Here is a 10,471-nt window from a genome sequence, read left to right on the forward strand (position 1 = left end):
GTCTGACCTTCTGTAGAAAACATCTTCAGCAGCCTGCAGAACCTAGCACTGCAATGCAGTCAGGAATGATCAAGATTTTCACATGTTTTCTTGTCAAGACCACACTGAGTGCAGATTTTTCTGGCCTGATTGAGAATAGACCTGTATGTTTGCATCTCGGAAACATGCTGTGTGGGAGAAAATAGCAAGTTGTCCATCTAAGAGATAAGCGAAAAGGTGATCCAGGATTGGAGCAAGAAGGGTCTTGTTTCAGTATCTACTCCCTGGTAATTAGATCATTGCAAGGAAAGATGTAATTGTAAAACTGATTGGCACGGAATGTACACCAGCCTCTAAAAAGAACACAGATAAACGGCCACCTGGGAGAAAACCACATTGGATAGGGGAAACGTTCCTTGAGGTAGATTCATTCTAGCTTTACCTTAACACCTTGGTAAGCTGTTACCCTTGAGGTGAAAGAGTATTTACTTTTGGCTTGACACCTCCAACTAGTTTGAGAAAAAACTGCAAAAACATTATCATTACAGAGGTCAAACCACTTTGCCTCCTTCACCCACTTCAGGTATGACTGGTAAACCATCCTCACTTGTTACAATAATGTAAACAAAGAACTGTGGATGCTGGGGATCTGAAACAAATTAAAAATTGCTGGTGATACTCTGCAGGTCTGGCAGCATCTGCGTTCTGAAGAGTCACCAGACTCAAAAATATTAATTCTGATTTCTCTCCATAGATGCTGCCTGACCTGCTGAATTTTACCAGCAATTTCTGTTTTGTTTCTCACCTGTTACAAGATTTATGATTGCTTATTCGGATTATGTGTTGTATTTGACCCGCTGCTTTTCAACAAACTGCAACTGCTTGACACTTCTGAGTAACCTGTGAGTCCTAATCAAATCTTACAGTATCCAAACTAAGACAGGAAGTCTCCCGCCTCTTCGCTTCGATATCAAGTTGGATCCAGACTCCTAATTGAGGATATATTTCCACTGTAAGTGTTATGGTAAGGGGAGTGCAAACTGTTTCACACTTACTGATGTTGTAATTGTGATACAAATTTGTCCTTAGCTGGCATTGCCATCTGCTGGAAATGTTGAAGATCTCAGCCCAGTTTTGAAAAAAAAGATAAAGCTAATGCTTTAAGGTTTAAGGTGAGAGGGGAAAGATTTAAAAGGAACCTAAAGGGCAATTTTTTTCATGACAGAGGGTGGTGCGCGTATAGAATGAGCTGCCAGAGGAAGTAATGGAGGCTGGTACAATTACAAGATTTAAAAGGCATCTGGATAGGTATATGAATAGGAAGGCTTTAGAGGGATAGAAACCAAATGCTGGCAAATGGGACTAGATTAATTTAGACTATTTGGTTGGCATGGATGAGTTGGACAGAAGTGTATGTCTCCATGCTGTACTTCCCTATGACTCTACAACTTCTAGGTCTGAAGGTAACTGAAAATACTCTCAAGAATGTGAGAACATATCTGTGGGTGGAATTTGAAATACACAAACTACATAGATGAAAACAAACTCAAAATGTTGCAGCATTCTTAATTACTGATTGGAATATAAATACAAATTTATGGATTAAATAATAATCCATCATTACTGGCTGGAGTGTCACAAGTGGATCTTTACAATTATTTGTCTGCAAGCCTGTTCACTCCCCTGCCTAACAGTCTGAAAAGGACAAAGAGACTTTGAAAGTACCCAGGGTTAGTAAGAGAAATTGTGTTCTCGAAATTTCATCTGAATCCTTAGTGTAGGGGATCAGCTGGACTAAATGCTATTTATAAAGACTAATACTGCCTAGTCAACAACTGGCCCATCTTCTTCTTGAGGATGTGCAAAGAATCACCATTCAACCCCCACCCAGTGGGGTACCTAGACAGGCACTACCCTCTGAAAGAAGAAGAACCATCAAACATCTGATCTGGTTGCACACTCATCGAGATCAAACTGCTGTCCACTGGTCCCAATCAACCAATTCAATTGAAGTAAATGCTTGATAGGCCCACTATCCAGTCCTTTCATTATTTAATAGACAATTATTTTGTTTAATAATCAGTTTATCTTTAAGTCTAGGCTGCTTGAAAGTAAGTAGAGTCCTTGTGTCAGAATCTTTAAGATTGGATTCGTTCTCTGCTGTGGGCCTTTTTCAATACTACTATATCACTTAGCATGTGAGCCAAAACAGTGGACTCCAAAGGCAGTCTGACCTGCAACTTGTATCAGCATGGTGCTCTTTGATTAATACTGAATAGTTCTATTGATATGTTCTAGTTCCCCATTAGTTTTAGCTGAAGTTTGCTACAAAGGTCATGAACTTATGGGTCATGAACCTGCAGTAATTTACGCACAAAAACATTGGATCTTTTCTTCTCCCTCAACCTTTTTCATTTTCTTTTTGTTCATTTGTGGGACTTGGGCATTGCTGGTTGGCCAGCATTGATAGCCCATCCCTATTTGCCTTTGAGAAGGTGGTGGTGAGCTGCTTTCTTGAATTGTTGCAATCCACTTGCTGTGGGTTGACCCATAATGCCGATAGGGAGGGAAATCCAGGATTTTGACCCAACGACTGTAAAGGAATGGCAGCATATTTCTGAATCAGGATGGTAATTGGCTTGAGGGGAACTTGCAGATGGTGATGTTCCCAAGTACCTGCTGCCCTTGTCCTTCTAGGTGGAAATGGCCATAGGTTTGGAAGGTGTTGTCTAAAGATCTTTGGTGAAATTCTGCAGTACATCTTGTAGGTAGTACACACTGCTGCTACTGAGCGCCGGTGGTGAAGGGATTGAACGTTTGTTGATGTGCCAAGCAAGCGGGTTGTTTGTCCTGGATGGTGTCAAGTTTCTTGAGTGTTGTTGGGGCTGCACCCATCCAGGCAAGTACGGAGTATTCCATCACACTCCTGACTTGTGCCTTGTAGCTGGTGGACAGACTTTAGGATGTCAGGAGGTGGAGTTACCTGCCTCAGCATCCCTAGACTCTGACCTGCGCCTGTAGCCACTGTGCTTATGTGGTGAGTCCAGTTGAGTTTCTGGTCAATGGTAACCCCAAGGATGTTGACAGCGCAAAATTCAGTGATGGTAATACAGTTGAATGTCAAGGGGCAGTGGTTAGAGTGTCTCTTATTGGTGATGATCATTATCTGGCATTTGTGTGGTGCAAATGTTACTTGCCACTTGTCGGCCTAAGCCTGGATATTGTCCATATCTTGTTGCATTTGAGCACGGACTGCTTCAGTATCTGAGGAGTCGTGAATGGTGCTGAACACTGTGCAATTATCGGCAAACATCTCCACTTCTGACCTTATGACAGAGGGAAATTCATTGATGAAGCAGCTGAAGATTGTTGGGCCTTGGACACTACCCTGAGGGACTCCTGCAAAGATGTCCTGGAGCTGAGATGACTGACCCTCCACAACCACAACCATCTTCCTTCATGCCAGGTATGACTCTAACCAGCAATGTGTCTGCTCCCGACACCCATTGATTCCAGTTTTGCCAGGGCTCCTTGACACCATACTCAGTCAAATGAGGCCTTAATTTGGATCTAAGACAAATATTTTAACTTTAGAATAGAAGAAACCCATAATGCCGATAGGGACAGTGGCACAGCAGTTAGCAGTGGGCGGCACGGTGGCACAGTGGTTAGCACTGCTGCCTCGCAGCGCCAGAGACCCGGGTTCAATTCCCGACTCAGGCGACTGACTGTGTGGAGTTTGCACGTTCTCCCCGTGTCTGCGTGGGTTTCCTCCGGGTGCTCCGGTTTCCTCCCACAGTCCAAAGATGTGCAGGGTCAGGTGAATTGGCCATACTAAATTGCCCGTAGTGTTAGATAAGGGGTAAATGTAGGGGTATGGGTGGGTTTCGCTTCGGCGGGTCGGTGTGGACTTGTTGGGCCGAAGGGCCTGTTCCCACACTGTAATCTAATCTAATCTAAATCTTAATGTCAAGGGCTGTCGCTCTCACATCACCTTTGGAATTCAGCTCTTTTGTTCATGTTTGAACTAAGGCTGCAATAAGATCACGAGCTGAGTGACCCTGCCGAAACCCAGACTGGATGTATTGAGCAGCTGGTTGCTGGGCAGGTGCTGCTTGATAGCACTGTTGATGACCCCTTCCATCACTTTACTGATGATGGAGAGTAGACAGATTGGGTGTTAATTGGCCGGGTTGGATATGTCCTGCTTTTTGTGAGCGATTTTCCGCATTGTTGGGTAGATGCCAGTGCTGTGACTGTACTGGAAGAACTTGGCCAGGGGACTGGTAAGTTCTGGAGCACATGTCTTCAGTACAATTGCTGAAATGATCAGGGTCTTTGCCTTTGCAGTATCCAGGGCCTCCAGCCATTTCTTGATATATGTGGAGTGAATTGAATTGGCTGGATACTGGTATCTGTGATGCTGGGGACCACTGGAGCAGCACGAAATGGGTCATCCACTCAGCGCATCTGACTGTAGATTGCTGCGAATGCATCTGCCTTATCGTTTGCACTGATGTGCTGGGCTCCCCCATCATTGAGGATGAGGATAGTTGTGAAGCTTCATCCTCCATTCAAGACTGGATGTGGAAGAACTGTCGTGCTTAGATCTGATCCATTGGTTGAGGGATCACTTAGCTCTGTCCATCACTTGCTGTTTATGCATGCAAGTAGTCCTGCTTGGTAGCTTCACCAGGTTGACATCTCACCTTTAGGTATGCCTGATGCTACAATGATACATGTAAATTTGTTAGCCCCACCAATATGAATGATGCTTCATTTATCTCTTGTCATTGTGCGGCCCACTCCCTTAGTGCATTTTTGACTTTGATTAGAATTGTTATCTATTTTAACCCTTTCCCCTGAAAATTTGCTGACCATTTGTTGAACGTCAGGGCATTAGTGAGGACAGAATGCCTCTTGGATCAATTACTCAAGGAATGCCACCAGTAAAATGGCTCAAATCTGAACCATTTCATTAATGATAATGTTTTGACTGTGGAGTTTGAGCCAGTTCTTGATCCAGGGAGAAAGTGAGGACTGCAGATGCTGGACATCAGAGTCAAGAATGTGGTGCTGGAAAAGCATAGCAGGTCAGGCAGCATCCTCGGATGGTTGACTTACAAACTTTGCAGGTTAAAATATTCACTGCCTCTCTCTATTGGAAGTGAGCCACTAATGAAAAGCTACTCATTCCTTTAATTATTTGAACTGCAACAAGAAAGGCATTTAAGTAGCACTCAGAAAACAGTAATAAATGTTTACTCCCAACAGCTACAGTAATACTGTGATGGAGTTAGTTTCTTTCATTTACTCATGGGATGTGGGTCTCACTGGCTGAGCCAGCAGTTATTGCTCATTCACAGTTGCTTTTGAGAAGGTGATCATATGCTGCCTTCTTGAACTGCCACAGTTTATTTGGTATAAGTAGACCCACAATGCCTTTAGGAAGGGAGTTTCAGGATTTTGATCCAGGGACACTGTAAAAATGGTAATATATTTCCAAGTCAGGATAGCGAGTGGCTTGGAAGAGGACTTGCAGGTTCCCTTGTTACTGTCCTTGACTTTCTGGACTTTCTTTGATCGTGGGTTTGGAAGGTACTGTTTAAGGAGCCTTAGTGAGCTTCTGCAGTTCATCTTGTAAATTGTATACCCTGTTGCAACCAAGGTGGAGGAGGGAGTGAATGTTTGTGGATCTGGTGGCAATCAAGTTTATTGCTTTGTCTTTTTTTTAGATTCCCTACAGTATGGAAACAGGCCGTTCGGCCCAACAGGTCCACACTGACCCTCCGAACAGTTACCCACCCAGACGCATTCCCCTACCCTATATATTTAACCCTGACGAATGCACCAATGGGCAGTTTACCATGGCCAATTCACTTGCCCAGCACATCTTTGGGTTGTGGGAGGAAATTGCAGCACCCGAAGGAAACCCACACAGACACGGGGAGAATGTGCAAACTCCACACAGACAGTCACCCGAGGCGGGAATTGCACCTGGGTCCCTGGTGGTGCGAGGTAGCAGTACTAACCACTGAGCCACTGTGCCACACCATCTTGTATAGTGTCAACAGTAGGGGAAAGATGTCGCTAGTGGGAGTGGTCTGCAGACCCCTTAACATTAATCATAATGTGGGACAAAGTATACAAGAAGCAATATTAGATGCTAATACTAGTAATGGTAATAATCTTGGATTACTTTAATCTACATACAAACTTGGAAAATTAGATTGATAGTAGCCTAGATGAAGCGTTCATTGAAAGTTTCAAGATAATTTTCTTAGAGCAGCACGTCTGGAGTGAACTAGAGAGCAGGTAGCATTAACCTTGTAATGTGACAGGATCAATTAATGACCTCAGAGTAAAGGCATTTTAGGTAGCAGTGACAATATGATTGAATTTTATTACTAGTTTGAAAAGGAAAAGATTGGATCTAAGACAAATATTTTAACTTTAGAATAGGAGAAACTATGTGGTCATGAAATTGGAATTAGCTGAAATGTATAACAGGCAAAGTCAGTAGAAATTCAGTTATCGACATTCAATAGGATCTTTCAGAATACTCCAAATAAGCATATTTCTGTAGAAACAAAACTTTTAAAGGGAGGACCCACAACTATTGGTAAGGAAACAAGTTAAGGAAAGCATCAAACGTAAAGGGAAAGCATATAGTTGTACAAAGATAGATAGTGGGTCAGATGATTGGTTGGAATATAAAAAATGGCAGAGAATAACAGGTAGGTTATTTGGGAGAATAAAAAAATGATGAGACCATGATAGCGCAGAATACAAAGAAAGATAGCAAGTGTTTCGACAGGTGTATAGAAAGAAAAGAAATAGGAATAAGGTAAGTGTTGGTCCTCCAGAGATTGAGAATGAACAGTTGATAGTACGTACTAAGTAAATAGATGAAATGAGCAAACATTTTGCTTCTGTCCTTTGTTTTATTAAAAAAAAACTTGCTGTAAATCAGGAGGTTGAAGCAGGAACCTTGTCAAAATTACAATCATGAGGGAAATGGTACTGAGCAAATTGATGGATTTGTGGGCTGACAAGTCTCTAGGATGAGATGGATTTCATCCTTGGGTCTGAAAAGTGTTCGCTAATGAATTACTAGATGTTTTTCTCTAATATCCTAAAATTTCCTAGATTCTGAAAAGGTCCCATAGGACTAGCAAATAGCAAATATAATCCCTCAATTCAAGAAGAGGCATAAAACAAGAAACATTGTACCAGTTAGTCTTCAGATAATTGTTAGAATTTATCATTAAACATACTGTAGCTGCAAATTTAGAAAATTCAGGGTAATCAGAAAGAATCAGCATGGTTTCAGCAAAAGGAAATCATGCTTAATCAATTTATTGGAGTTTTTTGAGAGAATAACATGTTTTCTGGATGAAAGAGAGCCTATAGAAGTATTGTACTTGGATTCTGAGAAGACATTCGATAAGATGCCACATCAAAGATTCTTGCAGAAAATAAAATCTCATGGTATTGGATTGGGTGGGGTGGGGGGTGTAGTAGTGTTGCAAATTTACACATTTATTAGAGATTGTCTAGTTGGCGAAAATAGAGAGTGTGTATAAATGGTTCTTTGTCTCGTTGGCAGGATGTGGTGAGCAGAGTCCTGTGGGGGTCAGTGTTGGTGCCTCAACTACTTACAATTTATACCAATGACTTAGCTAAAGTCAAGGACAACACCAAGCTAAGTATGAAAGTATATTGTGAAGAGGCCATTAAGAGCTTGGAAAAGGATATGGATAGGTTGAGTGAGTAGGCAAAAATCTGGAAGATGGAGTATAACATAGGAAAGTGTTTTAGTTGGTTAAATTTGCAGGTCGAATGAGAAAGCAGAGTATTACATAAAGGGAGAATAACTGCAGAATTCCAAAGTGCAGAGGATTAGGGTATTCTAGTGCATAAAACACAAAATGTTAGTGTACAGGTACAGCACATAATCACAGTGCTTATGGGATGCTGCACTTATTAAGAGAGGAATTGAAGATAAAAGTAAGGATACTCTGCTTCAGTTATACAGAATACTGGGTACAATTTTGGTTTCCTTATTTAAGGATGTCTGTAAATGCATTGGAAGCTGTTCGGAGGAGTCTCATGAGATTGATACTTGGAATGATGTATCATCTTATTCCACTGGCATTTAAAAATGAAGGGTGACTTGACTGAAGTGCATTAGATCCTGAATAGTCTTAACAAGTTGGACATGGAATGGATGTTTCTTCTTACGTGTGAGTTCAGAATGATTTTAAAATTAGGCATCAACCTTTTAGGACAGAGGTGAGGAGGCTTGTGTGACTGTGCCAGAGGTGTTGGAGTCTGGGTCATTAAATCTTTTTATGGCAGAGGTAGATAGATGTTTGTTAGGGAAGGGAATCAAAGGTGATTGCGGAATTCAAAACACAAACAGATCAGCCATGATCTTATTGAAGGATGGAGCAAGCTTGTGGGGCAATATCGTCTATTATTGTTCCTGTTTTCAAAGTTGTGATGTAATCATCTTCTGATGTAATTCGTAATTCAATTTTAAAATGATGCAGGAATTTATTTGCCTGACAACTAATAATTTAGAAAAAGATGTCAGGCATCACACCAGACAAACATGGTGGGACACGGCTGCTGTTTAGCGGAAGTGTGAACAATCCATCATTATGCTGCTTAGAAAGATCTTTATGTTGCTTCCTCACTGTGTAATTACCCTTCTCACACCAGTCGATGTATTCTGACCTTATATGGCATCATATGTAGTAAGAGGAAGTGTCCAAGGTGTTGTATAGCTCACAGGAAATGACAAGCCCCACTCGTAGAGATCGTGTGGTTTCAAAAAAAACACTTTATAGATGACTAATTCATTCCAATTCCTGTATTGTTAATTTTATTCTTTTACAAAAATACTGAACTCAGAAATCTATTAATTGATGTTTTTATGCTCTATGTCTACATTTTGAAAAAAAATCCCTCAAATGGTAAAATGTAAAATTCAGGAAATAATCTAACAATTGTAATTTTTAAGTTTTATTTAGACTCACCAAAACAAGTCTTATCTAAATTAACCCAAAAGAAAAATAAATCAATTGCATTCCTTGATTGAGTTGGATTTCATTGGCACTAAATAACCTCTAGTGTTTCACCTAACTTGTAAATCATTATTCATATGCTGTCCTTCAAGGTTAGCAGTGCTAGAAGTGGTGGGTTGCTGTGTGAAGGAGGGGAGCAAGTGGTTTCAAAATTGAGACCTATGCTGACTCCATTGGCAGTCAAAAACTCAGTATTAGTTCTGGCAAGTATCCAGTAATCTTAGCCCAAACCCGCCAAAGATGCCAGACAGCCAGCAAAGTCATAACATTGGATCATGTCTACTCTAAAAGGTTGCAAACCCATAGCAGAGGAAATTAGGTCAGGATAAGCTTTTGGGTCAGGGTAAGCTGTTCTTTTGAGAATAAAGGACAGAGATAACTGCAGATGTCCAGTTGATTAAATTCAATCACACGACCTGATAATACAAAACCCCATGGCTCTTGAGAAAAGTTTAATATTAGACTGGGAGTTTACGTACCCATGTACAGTTTGTGGAATTTCTTCATTGAAATGACATTAAACGCTTAGAAGGCATAAAGCATCAACTCACCAAGGTGACGTGAGGGTTAGGAATCAATAATTGTCAGGCTACTCTTGAGATATTTGGCAAAAAAACCAGATGAGAAGAAACAATTTAACACAGCAAGTTGCTATGATCTGGAATAAGTTGTTTGATGGTAGTTGAAGCTGAATCAATAATATCTTTCAAAAAGTTAGCAAAATGTTCCAGGCCACAGGGGAAGAAAAGGGTGTGGAAGTCATTGGATGACTCCTAGAAAGGGCAGTTCTGTAATGATGGACCAAATGGACTCATTCTGCGCTGAATGACTCTATAATACTGAAATTGTTTTCATTGGAAGAAAGAATTCATGGGCAGAGTTAATTTTTAAAAACTTTTAAAAATCATATTGATGTAGAAAGACTGTTTTTGCAGAAGAGTCAGTGACCAATGGTCATATGTTTAATATGGTAGCTAAAGTGGGAGGAGGGAGGTTATGAGAAAAGAACGAGGAATTATTGAAGCATTGAATGCTTTATCAAAAGGACTGGTTGAGGTGGAGATCATTTTATTTTAAAAAATAGTGGGTTAATAATTGATGAGGTGCAGATAGTTGGATTACAGTCATGATTAGAATGTTGCTGGAAAAGCACTGCAGGTCAGGCAAGCATCCAAGGAGCAGGAAAATCGATGTATTGGGCAGGGCTTTTGCCTGAAATGCTGTGGTTCTGTTCGCCGAGCTGGAAGTTTTTGTTGCAAACGTTTCGTCCCCTGTCTAGGTGACATCCTCAGTGCTTGGGAGCCTCCTGTGAAGCGCTTCTGTGGTGTTTCCTCCAGCATTTATAGTGGCCGGTATATTGGGTCCAGGTCGATGTGTTTGTTAATGGAGTTTGTGGATGA

Source organism: Chiloscyllium plagiosum, chromosome 31, assembly GCF_004010195.1.
Source record: "Chiloscyllium plagiosum isolate BGI_BamShark_2017 chromosome 31, ASM401019v2, whole genome shotgun sequence".
In the NCBI taxonomy this organism is placed as follows: domain Eukaryota; kingdom Metazoa; phylum Chordata; class Chondrichthyes; order Orectolobiformes; family Hemiscylliidae; genus Chiloscyllium; species Chiloscyllium plagiosum.